Below are 24,111 nucleotides of genomic sequence, written 5' to 3'. Positions count from 1 at the left end.
TCATTCTTCATAAGTCCAGGCTGTTTATTGCTCTTTGTTCATTTATGCACTAGTTGTTTACAGATTCTCTTTTAATATTAGCTCTGTTATTTGCTAGAGACTCAAGTCATATTTACCATATGGTAATTGCAGAGATGACATGGACAACAAACAGTGGAAGCTGAGCTGCTACAGCAATTACAGAAAGCGGCAGCAGTCTCCAGGCTATCTGCTGCCCCACCTTCATTTCTTCTCTCCCCACCCTCTGACGGCTTTCCCTGTGGGCTGTATAAAGCCATATGCCACTCTGATCTCTATAGCAAAGACAGGTGCAGATTTGTTCTTCACTACAGCATTATCAGACAGGTTGATTCACTTTTTCTTTTCAGTTTGTGTTCCAGCTGCAGGTCTGCTCTCCCTGGCTGGCTGCCCCAGTCTGTCCTGCCAAGGGCAGTAATCTGAAATATTGTCTGAACCTAGACACCCTTAATACTCACTGTTACAATAGCACTAAATTCCTCCTTTGCCTCACTCATGGTCTCCATGTATCTCAGATATTTCATTGAAGGAGTCACAAAGGACCAGATTTCAAAGGCTGCTTACAAGCTTAAAGGATCAGCTCTTTTTAACCCCCTTGGACACCTGGACACCACTGAAATGAGATTTTTCACTGGACACCTAAACACAATTTTAAATTCCTGCAGAAAACCAAAGAGATGACTATGAGAGGCTACTGCTGTTTTCTCCAAAAGAAGACCTGAGTGTATTTCTTGATTCCTGCCAAGAGCACCAAGCAGGTCCCACCTACACAAATGTCATAGGGTTAAGTCAGGTAAATATGTGACTTGATCCTTCAAGAAGATTCAAAAAATCAGGATTACCTATTATATGACAACTTGGGGGCAGTGCATACAAAAAAGCACCTTGTCTGAAAAGGATGAGACTCCTCCCTTGCCATTTCTAATATGCCTGCAATGATACTCTCTCAATTCCCAGCAGTCAGCAAGTCTTAACTTAGATACCAGTGCAGAACACTTGAAAACTGGATGCAGGGCATCACGTATCAGAAGAATTTTCTAGCAAAGTATATTATAATCATACTGTTGTTTATCTCCAAAGTGGAAGAAATAGCATTTTAATTGTATTCAGAGCACTACTTAGAACCCTCCCCTCCAAAAGCCTCCTTTTACACAAAGTCATCTTTAAAATGACAACTATCTTTGTAGCCCAGTTAACTTGCATCCCATCAGCTGAAGGCTGGCAAGAGAGGAGAGAGAGAGGGCCCTTAGGACCAGACTTTCTCTACCGTAAATCAGCATAGGTCCTATGAGCCCAAGTCAGCGAACCAGCTTATTCTACTGAAAGTGCTGCCTGAGGAACTCTGGCAACATTTCATATAATAGAAACCTCCAAAATGAAAGTTTCATCTATTTCCTTTTCACAACCTGCGTCACACAACAGCTGAGAGGCATCTTTGTGTTTCCTCCATACCAACTGTATTCCTGTCCATCCTGCCCAGGTTCCTCCCTCCTCCCAGTGCTCCATGCTGGCCCCAGATTTGCTACAACTAGTCCTGCCAACAGAAGCAGCAGCTGAGTCATGGGAGATGACCACATGAGCCAAATGCACTAAAACCAGACAAGGGAAGGAGAAAATTCTCTTTCCCCCACAATCCCAGACCCCATCAAACAAGGCCTGGAGTCTCTCTCTTCCACCATGTGCCCAGTGTCACCTTGGATCAGCACAAGAAGTGCCTCATCCTGAAGGTAAAACAACAGGAGTAACTGGCTTCATGTATGTGCCTGGATAACATACTCATCCCATGCAGCCACCCACTGTACGATCTATGTAAGCCACTAAGGTAAAAAGAGAGGACGGCTTCAATGCTGCCACTGAGGGGCACAGCCTCTGTTATGGATGCTAGCAGTCCCACATCTCCATCGGTTTTACTCAGGAGCTCCAGTCCCCTTCAGGGGCAGCACAAATTATCTCTTCATTTCTGCAAAGCAAAGATTAAAACTGGGATGCGCTTAATTTGCTTTGAAGTCCAAATCTCTCCTAAGACAAAGCTAAGGCAAGAAAATTGCAGGGTCCCGCTCTTACTGCAAGTTTCAGGGGAGCAACAGCCTGTTTTCACACGCTTACTAAACACTCACTCCCTACCCACTCCTCCCTCAGCCCAGAAAGCCTCTCATGCCCAGCCATGCTTTTGTGGTGGTGCCGTGAACTCAGCTCTTCCTGACACTGCTGATGACAGTAACTCCTGTCATCTGGGAAACCTGTCACAAGTGACAGAAAAATGCTTTGCCAAAACAGGAGCAGCAGTCCCCAAACACCAGCAAGTGAGGAGCAACGTGATAAGAAGTGTTATCCCAGGCAGAGCCACCATTAGTATTGCATTCAGGTCAGTGACTCAAATAGGTAAAAGAACAAGCACAAAAGGTCTTCAACAAAACGATGGTCACTTTTCAAGACAAGCAAAGCCTTGAAATGAATCCATTCTGCAGTGGAAGCTCACTGACCAGACAAATGAATAAAAATGGGTATTCAATGAATTTGAGCCCTGTATCATAAAAACCCTTCACTCTGCAGTAATTCTTCCTCTGCCCTTTCTCCATGTCCTCTGCTCTCCCCACAGATACACACACAAACACTTCTGTGATCCTTTCCCTGATCCCTCCTCTGGCAGCACCCCTGTGGTTCTTCCCAAATGTGGCTATCAAGACCACCACCCCTTTGTCCAAGGTGACTGCAGCCAGCCCACTGTGCTTGGTGGCTGTTGGCTCCCATAAAGATATGTGTAAACTCTAACCATGCCACCTCTTCATGCTCCCTTTGCAACAGTAAGTAGATGAGGTGCCTGGAATCTTGTAGAACCCAGCATAACTCCCATGACCTCTCCCTTCTTTGGGAAATCAGCTTTGGTCAGAGGGACAGAGATGGCCAACCAAGCCAAAAGAAGCTCGAGGCCAACACCATCAAAAAGCTTCCAGACTCTGGGTATTTTATTTAGAGAGCACAGACAACTTTTTAAATTCTATGCTGTCCATTTGTGTAATCCGTGGAACTCAATGCTATAAGAAATAAATAAAGCGCTCTAACGCTCAGAGGAAAAATAGATGTGCATGGGAAACTCAGAATACCCATAGATTCACCAGGATGCATCTCTCCTCTTGCTCCAGAGCAAATTTCAACCTCACCAATGTTTGTGAAACTTGCTAATGTGTGTGTACAGCACAAGCTGGAAAGGTCCTTTTTACATGAGCATCTGCTGCCTCACTGGGCCAAGCCCACATGGACCTGAGAGAAGAGAGAAAGGCACAAATAGAGGATATGTGGCAGGTTGAACACATGAGCAATGTTGTTAGAACACTGGGAAGCTAGGAGGCATGGAGTTGTTGAGGGAAGTGGCGAGCTGGGGCAGTTACTGGAGAATCATGAAGAAATCTCTATATTTAAGAAGGAAAAGCAGAGGAGGGAGAAGGCTAGAGCCAGGAAAGGAGGGGTGTTTGTGACTCACTGGGATGCATGAAGCAGCAAGGAGATGGTTCTAGCCAGGCAGCAGGCAAACCAGCAGATTTCTGGGAATGACGTAGGTGCACCAAGTGCAGCTGAGCATCTCCTCACCTTCAGTCTCCTGGTATGATTCCCCAGAGGGAAGACAGCTCTATCATGCTCTGAAGGTTAAGCTGTGCCTTCTGCCTGGCACAAGAGCACAGTGCAGCCAATGGGTAAAACTGCCTACCTACTTAAAAGCAAGCCCCAACATTGCCAGGAGGGACAGGCTTTATTTTTAGCTGGGACACCAGCAGGGTCACTGCTGGTGCTGTGTTTCCCCATGGAAGCCAGGGTTTCATGAAGTGTGCTGCGTGTGCAGGGTCACTGCAGGGGAAACATCTGTCAGGTCAGCTTTGGGGAGATGGATTATTTAAGTGAGAGAAAAGGAAACATTTACTAGAAGAAGTGAACCTGAAACTACTCTGGAAGGTTAAAGTGAAAGGAAAAAATGATGCTGAAAGAGTCAGAGCAGGTGATAATTTATGTGAGGCCAATGTCTAGTGCACCTATCTCCAAGATTCTCATATAGAATACCCCATCATGTTTAACTCCAGCAGCATCCCCTTCTGTTTGCCTTCTGTAACCCCAGCTTTGAAAGGCTCATTCTTGTCTAGGGACTGCCAAAACAAAAGCAGCAGCAAGTCACTGTCCTTTATCAGAATCCTTCACGAAGGAAAAGCACATGGAGACCCCTTGTTTCGCACCTTGAAGATAACAATGAGACCTCCACTTCACTCTGCTCCGCAGGTCCTCAAACTAGGGCCCCCCATTAGCTCCAAGGCAGGCGGTCATTCCAGGACTCACACACTGGCTAAGCGCAACACCCACAGCAAGTGCACCACAGCAGCGCAAACTTAGCCCACAGCGGTCTCATGAGGACCTTCCTTGCTAGTGGGTTTTGTGGGTGCAAACCTAAAAAAACAGTTGGTACTGCTCCCACTTGCACTGCCAGGGAATGCAGTCTGGAGGCTTCAACATCTAGAGATTGTTGTTGATAAAGTGCTGAATACTAGTGTGAAGCTTTCAAGGGACTTTAAAGAATTGAGAGCAGAGGGGAAGTTCTCATTTTATTCTCTTCTTGAAAAACCTGAGTCCATTTGGCATGTTGTATCTGAGAAATAGCTTGGCCCAGACTCTCTGATTTGTTTTAATCAGGGTCCAACCCCTGTGCATGTTTTTAGGAAGATTTTATATTACAAATTATTTTGTCTTTTTTTCCTGCCGATTCTTGTGCCTCTTAATAGCTTAAGAAGTGCTTTGCAGACCCCATCGCTATATTATGTTCTTTGCAACTAATTTGCATTCAGCGCTATCCATTTCATCAAGAGCAGACTTCAAGGCTGAACCAGCTCCAAGCCTTAACTGCTGCATGCAATTCAAGCAGCAGCTTCACAGGTGGAAACAGGGCTTCTTAAGCCAGCCTGAACATTCTCCACCTCTGGTCATTTTTCCCACTCTGCTCTAGGTCTCCCTTTTTTGTTGGCAGAACTGTTTGCACGGCTAGGGCATGAATAAGGACCAGGAATCTATCTGGTCGAAAAGCAAGCTGAACCCACCACCTGGCCACTCATGCCACTGTGCCAATATCCTGTGGTGGGGAGGGGGGACAGAAGCAGGAACAAGCAACCAGGGTGGGAAAGCTGTAGAAAAGAATGTCCAAATAACAAGTGTGGCAAGTGCACTAGCTGTACGGGCAGAAGCAGGTTTGCCTCTTGCAAAAGTGAATCCTGTAAGACCTCCTGGACCATGAAACAGCCTTATCCTGCTACATATCTCTGCCTCCATTTTCCCAACTAATGTGCATGTTCAAGGGTCACTGAGTAATTCCAAACAAAACCTAAAAAGAGGATAAAAGTGCTTATTAAGGTTAACTTTAAGCTCAACATCAAGATATTACTTCCCAACAGGGAATGCCCCCCTCAAGGCAGTAAACCAAGACATCTAGGTCTTAATGACCGAAGACAAAGTTTCCTGAAAGCAAACAGTATGGAGAACAAAAAGACAGCTTCTTCACACAGAGTACCCATCCACTATCAGAGCATGCCAGAGGCAGAGCTGCCTACCCTAATTTGGGTGTGGAGAGCTGTGGCACTGGGACAATGGTGGGTTTCACAGCCTGCCTGGACCACGGTGACAAACTCTCTCCTACCGCTACTTGCATTGAGGGGAGCTAGGACACATCCAGAGTGAGATGGAGCCTGACTGCAGAGCGAAGTGCAGACATGCTCTAACTCTCTCTGCTTTTGCTCCCACTCTGGTGAAGGAAACCAGTTTTCACCAGCATGCAGCACATGAACACACTGGCAGGGCACCTTATGTTGTGGGCACTGGAGTCCCACATTCATTTCTGGACATGTCACCTTCAACACAACCTCAGCAGTCAGATCTAAGCGCCCTCTCACAGGTACATCCCTGCATCACTACACTTCTTTTGATTAAAACTGTATTCTGCAGTGCTGCTGTTTGCTTTGAGACTGCCTCCAAGTACCAGCCTAGGAGAGAGAGACAAAACCAGTGGCAATGCAGTCTCACCTGTCTGTAGTTTCTAAAACTCTTTGGCACCTCACTGGTTGCAAAACATGCCCAGCAGCATAGGATATTTAGTATTGCTGATTGCTCTTGACCTGGCTGTCTCTGCTGCTGTCCTGAGTTAGGTGGCTTAGGTAAAAAGACAGCAGAGTACAGGAAGGCAGCAAACAGAGCAAGTTCACTTTTGTAGCCTTGAAATAATCTGCTAGTGAATGGAAACAGAAGCTTCTCCCTAAATCTGAGTTCTCTGGAAGAGCTCCCTGTTTTATTATGATGGAAAATCCTCACTGGAGTGTTTCGTTAGAAAACAAGCTATCATAAAAGAAATGTTAAGAGCCCTAAGCTCCCTTCTCTCCCATGATGTCAACTGTCAGAGACATCAATGACAGCTCAGCTGTGTGATCAAAGGCTCCAGCAAGCGGATTTAAAGACAGAATTACCAGGAAATTGAGACTTGAAGGAGCATGGGGGCACGATCATCACATATCTTAAAGTGTGTCTTATGGGGTGAACTAATTACTTTATAATGCTGTACTGCAGGAATAATGGCACCTGGGTCTATTCATTGTGACACTGCCAAGATGGGGTTGTGGTGGTACCTTCAGAATGGCATGAGACATCCCTGCCACCTCATGTTTTGCTATTCCTGCAAAACTCAGTGACGGAAGTGCCTAGGGGGGAGAATGGGAGGACATCATGCTGAACTTCATGCTTTTGCATCCATGATGGCTTTCAACCAGAGCTTGCAGTTTAAAGCATTAAGGCAGAGGGGAAGGAGGGAAGCCAACTACAGTTTATACCATGTTAGTCCTCAAGCAGCCCAGAAGCCCACTGAACCTGCAGATGACTGAAGGTAGTTCCCAGATTTCATTCTGCAGGCAGGCAGTGACATAAGCCGGAAGTCTTCTCCAGCCCCAAACCCCACAGACCCATGCCACCGAAATCAGCAAATGTGGGACCGCGAGCTCTGCAGCACAGGTGTTTTAAAGGTTTTCCCAGAACAGCTTGTCATCTATGTACCTCTCAATGCATGAAACTCTTCAGGACAGGGGCTAGACATTTGTATGGCACTGGGAAACATGGGCCCCCAACCATGCCTGTAGGAGTTACAGTTATCAAACAGTCAATCAACAAAAGCCTTAATCTATGCCACAATACCTAAACACAGTGGGTGATGGTAGGTGGAGCATCACAACTATCAATTTCCTGGCTTCAGAGACTTTTTTCTTCCTATTAAGATGTTTTTGTCTTTGTAATTTAATTTCCTTCACTTTTTTTTTTTTTTAATATAGAATTTGATATTACTGTCTGGTTTAAAAAAAAAAATTGGCCAGCAATCAAAGCCATCTTTTTAACTGTGAAGCACATGAAAGGCATCTGAAACAGGACAGCAACAAAGAACAAGGAACTATTTGTCAATGCCACTTGGTCATTGGGGAAGCTTAGGGGAGGAGACTGATGCTGTTTGTTTAAAACAAGCAAACAAAACCCTGACAGACAGACCATTTATCTGTATAGTGCTCCACTTGAAAATATTGGCCGAGGGAATACATCTTCACTTGGTTTCTAATAAAAGTGCTGACACACTCTGTTATGGCCTTTCCCTGCCTTGGGGATGGAGGATGCCTCTCTCAGGAAGGCCCCTTTGAAAACAAGGGAGACGTGTGGGCTCAGGCACAACACAGCCGCAGGCCAGTCTAGGCCCTAAGCAATCTCTCTACCTGTCCGACCCGCAATACCATAACACCTGCCACTCTCAGACCAGCCTCATCTGACTTCAGACCCACAAGCTCCAGAGGAGAGCAGAGGAAGCAGGGAGTCTAGATTCATCCCTCTTTCCTCTCTACAAGCCAGTCAAGCCAAGGACCAGTGCCCTGAGCGCCCTGAGATTGCCATGCAGAAAAACTGCTCATGACTCCCAACAGCGCACTCTGTTCCAGTCAGATAGGGCAGCTCCTGCCCTCACCACAGCCCAGCAAGAGCCTGTGGAGCACAGCATAGTTAACGAGCCAGGCCATGCCTGCTGTCTGCTCCATGTGCACTCTCCTGTTTTGGGCGCTGGTGTTAAAGACTGCTCCCACACTGCCCAGCATAAGGGAAAGGACTATTCCACCTGATGACGGTATCTGCCATTCCAGGTGCCGTCCCATCAGGTGGCAGCTTTGCAGAGCAGGGGGCAATCTCTCTGCAAAGGACAAGTGCTATACAGAGTGGTGTTAGGATGGCTACACATCTGCCTTCCTTCTCACACCCTGTCACCCACTAGTTATTGTAACTGTGTCCTCACTGAATCCCCACAGAGGGAGAAAAATACCATTAATGATACAAATGAGACCCAGGAGATAAATGTGCCTAGCAGAACACTGAAGGTATGCCAGAGACCAGAAGCCTACTTGCATTTCCCCTGCTCTCACACAGGATCTCAGCAGTGGGATTACCACAATCTGTCCTACCTTGGGCATTTGGGAAATGCTTAAACTACCCACTTATTAAGAGCAGGACTCATATTTGGCTTAGGGAGAAAAAAAAACAGACAGCAGTACAGCACCTTTTAACTAGGACTCTCTATTCCCATCAGTCCTCTCCTTTCCCACCCTGGTTGATATTACACCCTTGTGTTTACAACACAGGGTAACCAGTTTGCCTGCCATCTCACTGCACACTCATGGCAGAACTGAGGGCTCCTGGGCTGCTCTTGCTCCTCCCCAGCCAGCCCTCGGAAGTAGCTGGACATGCTCTTTTCCAACATCACTACTTCTATTCTGGAAACAAGTATTGTTCCAGTTGAACACAGAAGCATGAACATAAGCACCAAATGTGACTTTCTCAGCTAAACCATGATCGGGGGAAAAAAAAAAATTTTCAACAGCAGTGGATGGAGCAGGATTAGGGATTCCCTAGAAATGCTTATGCCATACAGGAGTGATGCTTCTCCCTGCTGCACCAAACCTACAGAGCACCTTCAAGGCCTCTGTGCCTCAGCAGTTCCCCAAAGCCAGTTCTGCTCTTTTGGGTCTCCTGCTAGCCTCCCAGAGAGCATGGGATGAGCGCTCCTGAATGGGAAGGTGCTACCAATTGTTACCTAAGTCTTCCAGCCCTGTCCTCTCCACAAATAAAAAAACCAGCTCAAAAAATCAACCTTCTGCTTCATAAAGACATGTGAGGAATTAAAGGAACATACACATAAACACAAGGAGCAGGAGGATGTGCATATTGCACCCCTTCTCACCTCAACTGTCTCTCCAGTGTCTCCCCTTAAATCTGAAACAGATTTTTAAGGTGAAATCCCTAGAACAAAGCCAGGAACAAACCGAGAGGTCAGGAACCTAATCATTACACTACAGCTCCGTTGGAGGGGGCAAAGGGGGAAATGACCATGGCCTCACATTTTAGAGTAACAGTAAAAAAAAAAACCCAAAACAGTTGCAATGGTTTCATCTCTCATCCAGGAAGATTGATACTTTAGATACAGGTGAAAAGCACAAATCCCTGAAGCAAGGCTGGGAGGGAGGAAGAGTACGAAACCACCACACATATGGGTCAGCTCTCATGCGTATGCGTGTATGTGTGTGTGTGTATGTAGAGTTCCTCTTCCCCTGCCATGGGGGGCTGCGGGCCCGCCGGCGGCCCCGTGCCCTATTTAGGGCAGCGCCTGGCGCAGCGGCTATATTTGACACCCGGGGTAAACAAGCCGGCCCCGGCGGACAGAGCGCGACAGCTGCCCGGGACGGCGACCCCGGCGCCCCCACCTACGGCCGGGGATGGCCCGGCCCGGACTCCCCCGGAGGGGGGAAAAAAAATAAATAAATAAAGGAAATTTAAGGGGGGGGGGGAATAAAAAGAAGGAAATTTATAGCACTGCATGAGAGCCGTCTCCCTCGCCTGGCAGCCCCGGGCAGAGCCATTCCCCCGGGCTCCCCGGCATCCCTGCGGGCCGTGCCGCGCCTCCGAATCGGGGCACCCCCGCCCGGCGGCGGGAGGGATGCCGGGGCGGCCGCGCTTGGTGCCGCGGGACTGGGCTGTGCTGCCGCGCACGCCCCGCCGGAGCTCGCCCGCTCCGCCAGGCCCCGGCCCCGCAGCGCCCGGCCCGGCCCGGCCCGGCCCGGCGCCCCCTCCCCGCCGCGCATCCACCCCGCAGCGCCCGCTCCGCGCCGTGGGCAAAGCCCTGCCTCCGCAGCACAAACACACACACACACACACACACACACACACACGCACATACACACACGGGCACGGAGCCGCCGCGGCGCCGGGGAAACAGCAGGAATGAAGCGAGCTCCCGGTGCCTGGGCAAAGCGAATTCCCCCCCATCCTGGGAGATGATCCTGCAAAGAGCCCTCGCCCCCTCCACCCTCCCCGGCCCCAGCACCCCCCACTCCACGGCCATTCCCGTGCAAGGCATGGAGCCCCGCTTGGCAGCCGGACACCTGCCCGCCAGCCTCGCGTCTCCCACGGAGCGGGGGTGGCACCCCCTTACTTACCCTTTCTGGCGGCTTTCCTGACTTTTTTTTGGAGGGTTGGGATGGGGGATGGGGGAAAGGGGGGCTCCACTGGCTCCCCAACACAAATCCTTCCGGTTCCTAAAGGGAGCTCATCGCATCTCCCGGTGATTCACCGACGGTGTTTGTGGGTACGGGGGGGTTCGCCTTTGCATGTCAGTCCAAGTTGCCTCGCTCGCTACAAAACCTGTGCTCCCTTTTGCAGCTGTCAGGGAGAGCGGGGAGGTGCATCTGGAAAAGGGGGTGGGGGTGGAGGTAAAATGTTGATAAATCCACCAGCCTTGATCTTCAGCTCCGTGCGGTGGAGTTTGGGGAGGGAAGGGAGATCTGGCGAAGGGGGAGGAGGGCGAGGAGGACGGAGATGAATGGGGGTCGAGGGAGGGGGGAAGAGAAAATGGATTGTACCCCAGATTGCCACTGAATCTGCTGGGCTTCCCTCACTCCCGCGCTCACACCGTCAGGGCTCGGTCCAGGCTTCCCAGCATTACGGTGCACAGCAGAGCGCTGAGCCTGATTTCTGGGAGCCAGCGAGGTTTGCACAACTGCAGCAAGAAGCCAAATCAAAAAGCCAATCTGCGAGCCTCCAAACTCCACGTCACCTATCAGCTGGGAGCGAGCGCTGCAACAGAATTACAAGCCATGCATATTTATTCCTCTGAATCCGGGGGGGGGGGGGGGGGGGGGGGGGGGGAGGCCGGATTTTCAGATCGTTTAAAGCAAGGCACGGTGAAACCAAGGCAAACCCCTTTCCAAAATAAACGAAGGCAGAGCACGTCTTGCATGTAACACGCGCACACACACACCTCTACGAGATCCCCGTCGGTATATACAGATAGGATATACACTCACGGAGCGGGGATCCCTCCTGTACCCTCCAAGTATATTGACTTGACTTTGTGTATTTTAAGCAAGGGAGGGGAAGAACACGGTAGCTGAGCCACAGAAAAGACGATATTGATTGCATATCTGAAATTTAAAGGATCTGCCAAACACTTCTGAGAGATTAAATATAGGCAATATAATTACACACACCGCGTTGGTCCTGGTATCTATTTGAAGCTGCGTGCTTTGGTTTATGCTTGCAGAAACCACCCAGCTATTTTTTTAAACCAAAGTCAAATAACAGGTTATGAGACAGCAAGTCATTTTAGGGTAAAAAATACATGTTGCCTCTAAAGTCGTTATTTGACTTTGGCAGAAGACAACTGGGGGCTGGTTTCCAGAACTGTGGAACAGGGCAGTAGCTTTATGCCTTGCGCAAGACACATCATGGTGTTTGCACACAGATTTGTCTCCCCTTGTGATTCCCTCTGTTTCCACCACAGCAGTTATGGGCAGAGGTGTGCCTCCAGAAGATTTACTTTCTGGCATGGCTTCTCACTTCTTTGAAGCCCAGGTGCTACAAGGCAATGATCCCTGACACAGGGCTATCTTGCCACAGAGTGGTCTGTTTCATCCTCCAGAGAGAAGCTGTCCCCACTCCATTTGTCCTCAGTGACTCCCCATATCCCTGAGGTGAGGAGGGCACAAAAGCTTTCTGTCAAGACCCGAGCACATGTGCAAGTTCAAACCATCCCTGTCAAAAGCAGCTGAATAAACTGCCATGAGAAACATGAGCCCGAGCCCTACACTGGGCAAGAGCTCTTACCTCAGCCAGGGACAGGCAGCAATCGTACAGAGGGAAGTGGAAAGGGCAGCAGAACAGTTACTGGGAGGGTGACATATAGAAGAGTTGCACCTGCTTCATGCTGCCCAAAATGGATAAGAAAAGCTGCAAATGGGCTGTGGTTCCCTGCAGGAAAGCACAGACCACTAAGTCCCTGAAAGTCAGCTAGTAGGTTCTAGTTATGGCTCCACAGGCAGCCTCTGACCCCACACCTCAGCACAGAAAGTATCCAGAGACCTGGAAGAGTAGTTACCCATACTGTCTGGCTACTTACTTAGAGCAGTGCATGGAAGCCCAGAGACACTAGGACAGCCAGAGGAGGCCACAAAGGGGGGACAGTTGCTGCAAAGGAGTATGAGATGGTGGCACAGAAGAGTACAGAACATCCCATGGGTGCCAGATTCAGCCTTTTATCTCCCCAAATGCCACCAACCAGTCCTGGTGTCCCCAAATAACCCAAGCAAGGCACCATACCAGGTAAGAATGTGGTATGGGATGGATATGGGCCAGGGGACACTGCAAGATCTAACATACTTAAGTGCTTGAGCCTCAGGGAGCTGGCCAGCCCAGCACAGGGCTGTAAGCCAGGATGATGCTCCTGTGTGATTTCAGGGAGGGAAAGGGCTTCCCAGCACTTGGGGGAACACAGGCACATGTACATGTGTGGCCCAAGGCATTAAAGTGCCCAGCAGTCTCATTGGAGCTGCAGAAGACCCCTTATTGACACCAACACTTAAAATCAACTTGAGGTTTGGCTACGCCTTGGAAAGTTTCTGCCTGAGCAAGGCCTTAGGAATTTCTCCCACTATTACTGTCCTCCTGCAGTCTTTCAGCCCTTGGCCTAATGACCAAAGAACGGCCACAAACACTACGTACATTGGCCCTTGTTCCTTAAATACAAGAAGCCCGAGTGCTCCTGTCCTCAAGTTTGTACCTAAGGGCCTGGCACAGTCCCTTTCTCTCATTCAAGATTTCATTTTGGTGCATCTGTGTTATGTTTTGGGCTATTTTTCCATAGATTTGCTTTTCTTCCCTCATCAGCTTTCATCAGGTGCCTGCTCACATTTGTGTCAGAAGGGATGGCATAATGTGACATTTTATTAGTATGATGCATTTGCAGAGCCTTGAAATAAAGTTCCAAATCTGAGAAAAAATTACATTCTAGAGGAAAGAGGAAAGGAGCCACCATGTAGAAGACAGCTTCAAGGCTATCCATGATTACAGAGCAAATGAACCCAGTTCAAATGTAAAATTCTGTGCTTTATTTTTTCCCCCATAAAAGCCTGCTTTGCAAAAAATGGCTAGAGCTCAGCTTTACACACATCATCAACAGTGTGCAAATTCTTGTAAGTCATGGGACACCTGGGACAGTCCATGCCCTCTTCATGGCACTTCCCATTGCCAGTTCTTCTACAGGTCCTAGCAAATGGGTTTCTGCCACAGATGAACAAGGATTCTTTGTGTATCCTTTGCTCACTGATCAGAAAGGAGCAAAATGCATATTTAATGTCTCTGATCTCCAGATGCGGCTGTGATAGGTGTAGGTTACAGTAAGATCCTCTAGTCTCAATGCAGAGGTTAAGTTTGGGGTCAGAGGCCATGTTCCTCAGGTCTGGCTTATAAGGAAGGGCAATTCTTTGTGCAATCATCTTCACCATTGCAACTGAGCACAGGACAATGCAGAGACAAGCGCATCCACAGGTAGTGTTCAGGGGGACCTTCTCAGGTTGAAGAGTTCTGGGACTCCTTCTTTTTGGTGTCTTAAAGCAGTAGCTTAATAGCAACTCTATTACAAACCAGTTATATATTTTTTGAGGGGTTTTATAAGAAAAACTTTTTCTAGAAAGGACCAGTGGGCCTCTACAGCTTACAGCAGTGGGTTTGTGCCAGGACAAAGGGCACATTCAAAAAGGCCATTTCAGCTGCAGGGACTTGTAATGAGCAACCACCAACAACACTACTGGTGATACGCCCTTTTCTCAGCTGCAGAACAGGTACATGAGGTTCAGATTATAGCAGTGAAATGGATCTGCTCCTCTCCGCACTCCCACTGAGCGCTGAGGAGCCTTGCCTCAGAGGAGGAGGTTTGGTATGATAGACAAGAGCAACACAAATTAACATGGCAAGAAGCCTATAAGCACATCAGTACATTCTGATTGGTTCTCACTCGTGTCTTACAGAGGATTTAGCTCACAAAGTTGTCAATTCATTTAATAGCTTCCCAAAATAATTTTGAATTCAAAAAATCGATGGGAAAAGTTCATATTTCATTGATTTTGAAACCCAACAAAGACAAAAATCAATTGTACCTCCACCACTCTGGTTTCCCTGTTAAACACTGGCACCAAGATTTTTTTTCTGCTTCCTGCACCACGTGCTGGCTAATAGCATGAAAAGAGAAATCCATGTTTCTTAAACTAAGCCAGTGCTTCATGGAGAGGAGGATTCATAGCGATTCTAGAGCAGTAGCTGGAGCTCCAGCCAGGCACCGCATGCAGGCTGGCTTTCTTGCACCTCTTTCAAACTCTTCCCTCTGCATCCTATGCCTATATCTTCACATTCTGGGTAAGCCACTCCCTGGCCAGTGGGCTTGCTAACAGGCTAAAAGTGTGCTGTAATGAAAAATAGTTGGGGTTATACTACATTGCAGATAGCATGTAAGTAGCAGGAGCACATTGTGCCCTGTATCCTAAGGGTATTCCACAGCATCAGCAATTCAGACTGTCCTACCTGTTTGCAGCCCAGATAGCCAATGGACCTACAGCCACCCTGCAGCCACCCACCTACAAGAGCAGTGCCTGGCATGGAGTTGTGGGTGCTCAGGTCATGGGCAGAAGACGCTGGTGTGGCTGCAGATGCCCCTGTCCTTAACTTCACAACAGCTTCTGGGGGGCCCCCAATCAAGGTTTCATGCTATGACTTTTCTCCACTTTGAGCATGCGAAATACCAGAGCTGATGGTCTCTGACTTCAGGGGATGCATAATTACAGACCTTGATAGCACTGTCCAATGGGGATAACAAAAAATGCTGGATAAAGGTAGAATAAAATTTTACTATTTCCCTACGGTCAATGTAATAATTTTCTTAGCAAAGCAGCTGAGACATACTGGAAAAAAAAAAAACCAAACAGTTAAAAGAAAGCCATGCTTCCCTCTATAAACCAGAATCCAATCCTGGTTTATAAAAATCAGGAGGGAAAAAAAAGAACTTTAAAGTAAATTAAGATCAGCTCTTAATGAAAGTTAACAGTTTAATTAAAGGAGTGATCAGCTTGTACATGGAGAGACAGGAAAGATGCATCCGTCTCTAGGATACACGTGGCTTCTGTCCAGGTCTGGCAGGATCCAGGAAACACGTATGGGATGAATGCTTCTGGTACAAATCTGTCCCCAGAATGCTCTGTTGGTAGGACAGAGACAGTCTCTCTGGGAAGAGGCATGCCGTTGTGACACAAGGCCTGCCATCACCCTCAGCTGAAGGCTTCCCTTTAAATATGTAGTTATGTTGCCAAATCATCCTTCTGATACGTGTAATGTTTTGGGATTAAGTTGATGATAAAACATTTGCTATCCCTTTAAGTATCAATTTATTCAGGTTCTCCTAAAAGTTGACTTTACAAAGTATTATCTCTTGTTTTAAAAAAGTGCACAACCACAAAAGGACTTAGGCACACGCAACATATACCTATATATGCTTAGATACTGCTGTACACAGCCCACTTGCTCTAGGCAGGCCATCACAGCAAAAAGCAGTCCCACAGGATTGTTCCAATGACAGAATCTCACCCTCAGAGCAGTCAAAAGAATTCAGATGGAAAGAAGTTAATTTGTGGAGGTGAAAGACACACTCAGCTGTATGCTCAAAAGATATAGTGGTCTTCCATAGCCTAGGTTTTCTTTCTAAAGGGATTTCTTTTAGACACAATATGTATTTTGTCCTGTACTTTATACACAGTCCTACATTCAGCCTCTGCCCTCTCCTCTGCCCCTTTCTGTACACTGTCTCCCACCTGCACCTGCCTTTCACCCTTGCTCCTCTCACTACACGCTGTCTTTAAGCCCCTCTTTGTGTCATTTCTGTGGGGACATGGGTTTAGCCATTGCTCTTTGTCAACACATCACATAAACTGTGAACTTAGAATACCTCTCTCTTTCTCCCCATGATAGCTGATTTGTATCCCATAATGTGCAGAAGCAGTTTTTTTTCTGGAGATAATGGGGGGAATAGCTTGGAATGTCAGAAACACTTCAGCCTGGAGAGTCTTGGGCTGCCTATCTCGGGCTCTCAGGGCACTTCTGGCAGAGGGAGGAGCCAAAAATGGCCATTTTCCACAGGCTCAGGGCTGTGTGGTTTCTCTCATTCATTTTTGCACTGCTGACCATCTTGCAGCTACAAAGCAGTATCTCCCACTTTCAGGAATCCCAGTCACAGGTCGCTCATAGCATTTTTTCCCAAACACACCAATCTCACCCCAAAGGCCAGGGGCAGAAAAAACAGATAGAAAAACCTGCCTCATCTCCACATGCCAGTAAGAGATTTGTCAGTCTTCACAGGTGCACCAGCCACCCGAACCACAGTTGACAGGAGTGACCCAGCATCACTCAGCACAGCTGACAGCAGACAAGACCCAGCTGGCAACACTCAGTGTCTCGCAGTAGAGCCCTAACATACCATGTGCTTCCTTCAGGCTGGGCATTCCAAGCCTTGTCTTCCACCTTCCTAATTGCTCACAACTGGGAAATTAGGATTTTGGGAACTGCTACTTGGCTACCAAATTTCCAGCTAGCAGGTCCCAGAGCTACGTGAGGGATAGGACGGTAGTGGTGGCAGAGGAAGACCACACAGCCTCCTTGCTTCAGAAGCCACAACAGGCAGGTATCACACATGCAGACCACACACTCTCAGCAGGTATCACAAGTGCAGATTAAGTGCCAACCCTACAAGCCTTTTATAAAGGCTAAACCATTGGAAAATGCCACTTACCATAATGGGAAGAGCAGCAGAACCTGATGCAAACACCAGAGCTGAGAGAAGACTGAGCCCCAAAGGCCAGCAGCAAGCAGGAACTGAAGACAGAGCTGTGGTCCCTTCAGGACCTGCCCTGGGGTGCTCCAGCAGGCCCAGCTCTCAGGCACAGAGAGCAGGGGCATGCTCAGAGCAGGCTGCCCGGCAGTGTGGGAACAGGGTGGTGACAAGCTGCAGGTGGGATCCAGGCCCCTGGGAGCATGCTGCCTCCCTTCTGTGGAGGCCAGGTACCTCCCTTTGCCATGCCCTAGGTGTCGTCCTGCAGGAGTTCCTCTGGGGTGGCAGAGCCCTCACTCTTGTCCTGCCACCATCCCTTCTCTTCCTGGGGACAGGAAGTCTCTGTGAATCCATATGAACTCCCCAGACACTGCATCCATATGCTGTTCCCTGCCCCAGCCTGCACTAAGATCATATACACTGCATCCAAGGTCCTCAAAATGACCTGGATTTACTTCTGAACTGGAAATCAAAGGTACTGACAATGCCAGAAGCAATTTCCAGGTACATCTCCCAGTCATCACCCATGCAGCAGAACAGGCTCTTGAGTTCTAGCAGCCAGCAGACCAAGTCACTTGACCAGCACTCAGGAGACCTGCTGGTCCCAGCCCTGCCTTAGCTTACTCGGGGAGCTTCAGCAGTGCCAGGCAACTCCTCAAATGCAATGGGACGTTACTGATCTCCCAAAGGTGCTGTAAGGGCTAATTGCTTGACTCTTGTTTGTGATGTCCTCCGGAAGATGAAGGTGTAGTTCAGCACACCCATTATGTGGCTCATTCCAGAAGTAGTACTTACTAGGCAAGGGAAATGCCATCCCAGGAGAAGCAAAGCAGCTTCCTTCCCTAGCATTATGTCTTTGCTCACACTGCAAGAGCAGTAGTCCTGCAGTCCTTGGATTTCCTTTCATCTGGTTCTGCTATGAACCATTGCACTCCCCCTTCAGCTGCTGTCCCTACTGCCATCCTCTCACTGGTTTCAGCTGCATCTGGAAATGGACTGAGCCCTCACTTACTCAGTATGGGTATATTCCTATGGTATTCCATTTAACATCTTTCTAGTGCCTCTTCAAGTACTTTCTTATTAGTGAGAAGGACAGTGGAGGGATGGCTTCCTGCCCTACAGGGCACAGACAGTGCTGTGACTGCTGCTGGGGACTAGGGATAGCCAAGCTATTGGCTGCTGCAGACACCCCTGTGGAAAAGATCCAGGCTCCCATTTTCTCAGCTGGCTGGTGGAACATTACTGCCTTGGCATCTCCCCTCTGCACAAGACTATCCTGTGGATCACCATGACTCCAGGCACCCAGGCTGCCACCCATCACCTACCATATTCAGAAGCCTGGCAGCAGGTCTCTGGCTCAGGTCAGAGACAGACCCACTGGTCTGTCAGTGGTCAGTCTTCACCCACCCAGGGGAGGTGAAGGGCATAGTTACTACTTCACAGGCTGTAGTGATTTTAATCCCATCCCTGTAACAGGATGCAGGGGAAAAAATCATGCAATAGAGCCATGAGGTGAAGCTCATTTCATCATGCCTTCAGAAACAGAGGAAACAGGAAACACCTTTTATCTAGCCTCTGCCTAGACAGTTTCCTCCTCATTTCTTTATTGGTGGTTTTACAGTTTTTTACTACCTTGCTGAGACAGAGCTGCTGCCATGTGGTATGGGGACAGGTTGCAAGAGCAGCTGCCTTGTTGGACTTGTTTGGTAGGTGTATTGAGATTTTAAGTCCTTTGTCAGCTTCCACGAACAAAGAATGTGTGCTCTAAAAAGGGAAAAAATAAAAGAGAAAAAAAGATATTATTAGAAGGAGCAAAGCCTCAATGAGTTCCATCACTTCCCCAGCTGCTGCTGCATCTAATCATTTTCATAGTATAACAGGAAGTGTAAAATCACCGATTAATTTTATAACAGAGGTTTTCATCACAGAAGGTGGGGATGTGAAACCTTCCCCTCCTGAATGCGGTTGCAGCTGTGGGTTCATTTTCAGCTAATGAGTTTTTCCCCTTACCCCAGGTACCACTGGGGAAGGAGATGGGAGAAAACAGTCCAAAACAGGTCACCTATTTTCTTTGATGAAAGCAGGCAGATGAGTGCCAATCCTTGCTACAGAAACCTCCCAGGATGCCAAGATACTGAGCAGGGGAAGTTCCCTTCACAGATTTCTCACCAGCACAGAAGTAAAGCCTGTTTCCTCTGGCTATTGCACCTCTCAGCAGCAGCGAGGGCAGAGCTCTGAGCCTGGGCACTCCGGCTGTGAAGCATCGAGCATTGAGACTCAGCCTCCAGGCATTGTCTGAACTGTCTGAGCATTCACTGCTCTTTGCCAGGTCAAGGGTCTCCACATCTTGTAAGACCAATTCATGAAACACAAACTCGTGAACTCTGGACAGCTGGAGAACCTAAGAACAATTCACCCTCACCCACGTTCACATCTGCCAAGGTGAGACCTCCCCCTCACTCAGTTTTACAAACTGCAACAAGGTCCCCACCAGCTCGGTGTTACTGCAGGGCACAGAGGAAAGTGCAGAAAGCTTCCAGTCACTGGATCAGAGTACAGATTACAATGAGATCAAGCCAAATCCTAATTTTATGGAAATCAGCTGGAACTTTGTCACTTTAAGAAGTGTAGTCCGCACCACTCTACTGAAGAGCCGTGAGAAGCAGTGCAGAGCAGTAGAGGGCAAGAAGCAAAGCGTGCTGCATCTAACACCTTCCAAGGGGAATTCACAGAAGCAGAATGGAATTTGTACTCTGTTTAGAATGTCACAGCCACCAACCCCCTTGTGGAGCATAATAGACCTTTAATGACAACTGCTGAGTTGATGCCTGCTACTAAAAGGCAAGATCACAGACAAACATGTCGTTGGTTTGCTCATGACCTTGAACTGGACTGGAAGCTATTGCAGTCCCACTGGCACTGTCTCAGCCTCTCAACAAGAAGAGTACAACATGCATGGAGACCTCCTGACACAGCCTACATCCCCTGGTATGCTGCAGGTCCTCCTCCTTCACACACCAGCCTGGCATAAGGTCACTGTCCATCCTGGAATGACTCTGTTTATAATTTGATGAAGCTGGTGGGGAAGGGGAACAAACCTGGGGCAGCAACAACGAACCTGCTTCCCTGGCATGGAATGGTGTTAGCCAGCATGGGGGAGGTGACAGTCCTGCAAGGCACTGGCCTTGACCCTGTCCAGAAGAAAAAGCTAGATTGGGCCAGGTTAGCACATTCATGGGAAAAGGTACTGCTTGATTTCCACCAGTGTCCAAACTGCACTGATCAGATCAGAACACTGGGATAGAGAGAAACCCTTGAGTCAGGATACAAAACTAAATCAAACTTTTGTGGGCTAGGATGAAAGGGGAAGTACTTCAAAGTCTGCGACACGTTAATTTTCCTTTCTGCTGTGGTTTTTCTTTCCCCCGTGTTTTAATATGATGGATCACCTGATAATGACAGGAGGTCGCTCTGACTGACATGTACACCCAGGATAAAGGAGAGCAGGAAATTGGATCTGAGGCTCTGTACTGTATTTCCGTGAGTTCTGGAGCCACCAGAAAGAGACCCTTGGTCGGATTGCTAATGCCATCACATTCCCCACAGCCGCAGACATGCAGTCGTGTGTTCAATTTCCTGCCGCCACTCGTTGTGTCTAGTGCACAACCAAAGAACAAGAATATGAAGTGCATCTGATTTAGAGATGTACACGAATTAGGCACAAACTCTGGCTACAGTAGGAAATTGAACTCTTGATGAAAATGGCTTTCGCCAGGGAGCCTCCTTGCCCTCTCCCGGCCTTCCCCATTCTGTGTTGTCTGGGGCTTAAGGTCACAACAACTGCCTCATTCACCAAGAGAGCTGCTTTAGTATTTGCTTTTCTAGACCCACTTTTTCTGTCCACTGTGAGGGAAGCTCTTTCAGAGTGCACTGAGCCCCTTTCCCTCTCCCTTCCTTCCTGTACCAGCTGCTCTGGGCCACAGTGGAGGTAACACACTGAGCACACCAGTGTGAGTTACACACCTGAGTGAGTTACCTTCACTCGGCTGCCTCCTGTACCTGACAGAAAAAGCTGCTTTGTCTGCTGAAGGGAGCGGGACCACAACAATGCAAGGGTAGATTTTCTAATACATGACAAAACCTCCTTTGGATTCAGATCTGGCCTCACAGGAGCTATCAGAACACTGGGAATCTGTTCCTGTCGTGGGCTTTGGAGGGTCCTTGAAGTCAAATCCCATCACATGCTTCTTCAGCTGTTACGCAGTCAGGAGGACACTCTTCCAGAATGACTGTGAGACTTGCAGGTGCGAAAACAGCTGTGATGTGGCACTGGGGCACTAAGTTCTGGATCCTACCCTACTGATATTTTGAAGGAGATAGAGCCTGTGGATCCCAGACTGGAGAAAGGCACTAGTAGCAACACCTGTCTCTAAACTGGATTCAAACAGCCTCATATCACAGAGGCTTTGGAGTCCAGACCCTGGTTCCCAGCCTTCACTAATCCCTTACTATGGACATCTATTTGTACTTCTAGACTGCAACCTGTGCAAAGACAGATGTAGTGAAGGTTTTTGCTCAAGTACAGTCAGGCAGTCCTAAGCAAAATACCCAGAATATTTCATTAAAACAGTATTTTAATTTTAGATCTATGGGGCTGGACAAGCATCTGAACATGCATGAGTTTAAATTGCTTCCCAGCTTTGCAGGATCTATGCTGCATCTCCCTGGAAAGCTATCTTAATTGCCACACCACCTGGAAAACCACCCAGCAACAATATTCTTTGCCTTGCTGGCCCATCAGGCTGGACTGTACAGACAAGATATTGATGCAGCAACCTGATGTAATCAAGAGCTATAAAAGGCAAAGCAGTAAATCATTTGGATGCAATAGTCTGTCTTGTGCACTAAGCTGTTTTTTATGTTTTCCAAAACATCCAATAAACAAAATTGCATTTAACTATTAAGAGTCACACAGCAATTTTCCTTGCAAAGCTTGTGCTTTCACAGTGGGTGGTGGTAGGGGAAGGAACATGGCTTGGAAGTAGGTCAAGAAGTGTCCAGAATTGGGAATTATTTTACCTTTCTTTTTTTTCTTTCCTGCAGGTGAGTCATCTGAAACATCTCACTGTTGAGCACAGCTTTTGGAAAATGTAGCTCTAACTCCTCCTAGCATTAAAGAGCCAACCATATTCTTTCCTGAGCTTTCCCACAGTGCTCTTAGGACTGACCATCAAGCCCACTTAAAAGACTTAAATGAGATATGCAGCTCTGAGGAAAGTTTGTGCAAAGCTAACTGGAAATTAAGGGTTAGGTCTGTCTCTTACACTGCAGCTAGAATCATCAAGAACTGCCCTAAAGGACAAGAGCTGCCTGGGCAGAGGCAGAAATGCTGGCTGCAGCTTTCCTCGTGAGCAGGAAACTGCCATTCCTCAGAACTGCAAGTTCAGGTAAGCTGAAAAGCACACAAGGGCAGTAGCAAAAGAGCCTCTTGCTAGAGGACCAGGAGGCTAGAGTCCTCTCCAAAGCACAGGAGGGGGTCATGGTCCCCTCCCTGCTAGGGATTCAGTATTTCAGCACAACCTATAGAAACACAAAGCCCCCTTACATATTTCAAATACTCTAAAGTGCATTTTTGTTCCAGTCCATGAGACGAGCTTTGCTTTTCTTTGTATCTCAAGACTCCAGTTTTCAAATAAGAAATCAGTCGAGATATACAGAGGGTAAATGAGATCAATAATTCCTATCAGCTTTTAAAGTGACTAAAAGACAGCTGAGAAACTGGAAAAAAACATAGATTAGGCAAAAACTGAGGCATTTTCTCATTTTACCTTCATCTATATTCCAGAGAAGCAAGTGAAGAAAATGTCTCTACATACCTGGCCTCAGCAATAAGACAAACTTTGAGGCCTTAGGAGTGAGAAAACAGTACCGGCATCTCAGGCTTTCCTTAAAAACCATGGACCACCTCACCAGCCTCCTTCCAGAAGATTCATGGCAGATGAGTGCTATTGAACCATCCATGTCTGGAGGTGGGTGGTTGGTGGCCAAGTATCCCTGATAGCTGTGGAGCTAGTTTAACTTACCCCAGCTGAAAATTTTTCCCCATTGGCTGACATTTAACTGCCCTGTTTTTCCAGGATTTATCAAGAAGTCAGGCACTCAAGGTGACTCATCGCCAGCTAAGCCGAAGCCAGCAAGAGCTGTCACACTGCGCAGTACTCTGGCTGCCCAGGGGGCTCGTCAGTAACGCAGTGACCGGATCCTCCCCTGTCTTAACAACTTGGGCATCAGCAGTGTGTTGCAGGGCATCACTCAGGTTGGATAAACCCCTCCTGTGCACTAGAGGTGTGGATGATGAGGAGCCTCTCTGTCCGTATTGCAGTGGGGCAGCGTTCCTAACCTTCGTAACCTTTGTAACACTGCAGCAAAATCCAGTTACACTGGGGCACCCACCGAGCAGTCCAACTGTCTTGTGTGCAGCTACACCAGGATAAAAGGGAAGAAAATCCCTAACCATAATCACCTGTCAAATATCCTGCACTGCCCCTTCCCCCACTCCCTTCCATTGCCCTTATAGCCTGTCTATCTCCCTGTCAGCCTGCTCTTGATTTTCAGTGGGTTTGCATATAAGGAGGATGAAGTTTTTCTGTGAGCAGGCGAACTGGAGGCAGCAGACCATTACCCACAAAGCCTGAAGGGGGAGGTGGCATGTATATCCAAAGGAGCTGCTCAGCTACAGGCCCTTCACCACCATGCTCTGATAGTGCACCCTTGTCTGCATACAGGACACGTTTTACTCCATGGGCCCCTTTCTCCTTCTGGTCCCAAATGCCAGGCTTGGACCGTGGGCATTTCTC

The 24,111-nt window shown here is 48.0% G+C and overlaps 1 protein-coding gene across 7 annotated transcripts in view; it reads right to left on the bottom strand.

The window, feature by feature from the left end:
- SLC8A3 (solute carrier family 8 member A3) overlaps window positions 1-11,078 on the bottom strand; it is a 122,621-nt gene extending 111,543 nt beyond the window's left edge. For 4 of the 7 annotated variants that reach the window (XM_027879689.1, XM_027879691.1, XM_027879688.1 and 1 more), the window contains exon 1: window positions 10,548-10,956. The gene's annotated coding sequence lies outside the window, so the exon portion shown is untranslated. The other 3 variants (XM_027879687.1, XM_027879690.1, XM_027879686.1) reach the window with 3 other exon arrangements.
- Between the last annotated feature and the right edge of the window lie 13,033 nt (window positions 11,079-24,111).

This window comes from Empidonax traillii, unplaced genomic scaffold (assembly GCF_003031625.1).
Source record: "Empidonax traillii isolate 1590-97213 ecotype Southwest subspecies unplaced genomic scaffold, ASM303162v1 scaffold56:size2478089, whole genome shotgun sequence".
Taxonomy (NCBI): Eukaryota; Metazoa; Chordata; class Aves; order Passeriformes; family Tyrannidae; genus Empidonax; species Empidonax traillii.
Note: the sequence above shows the minus strand (reverse complement) of the source record. Positions and strands in the feature narration are given on the sequence as shown.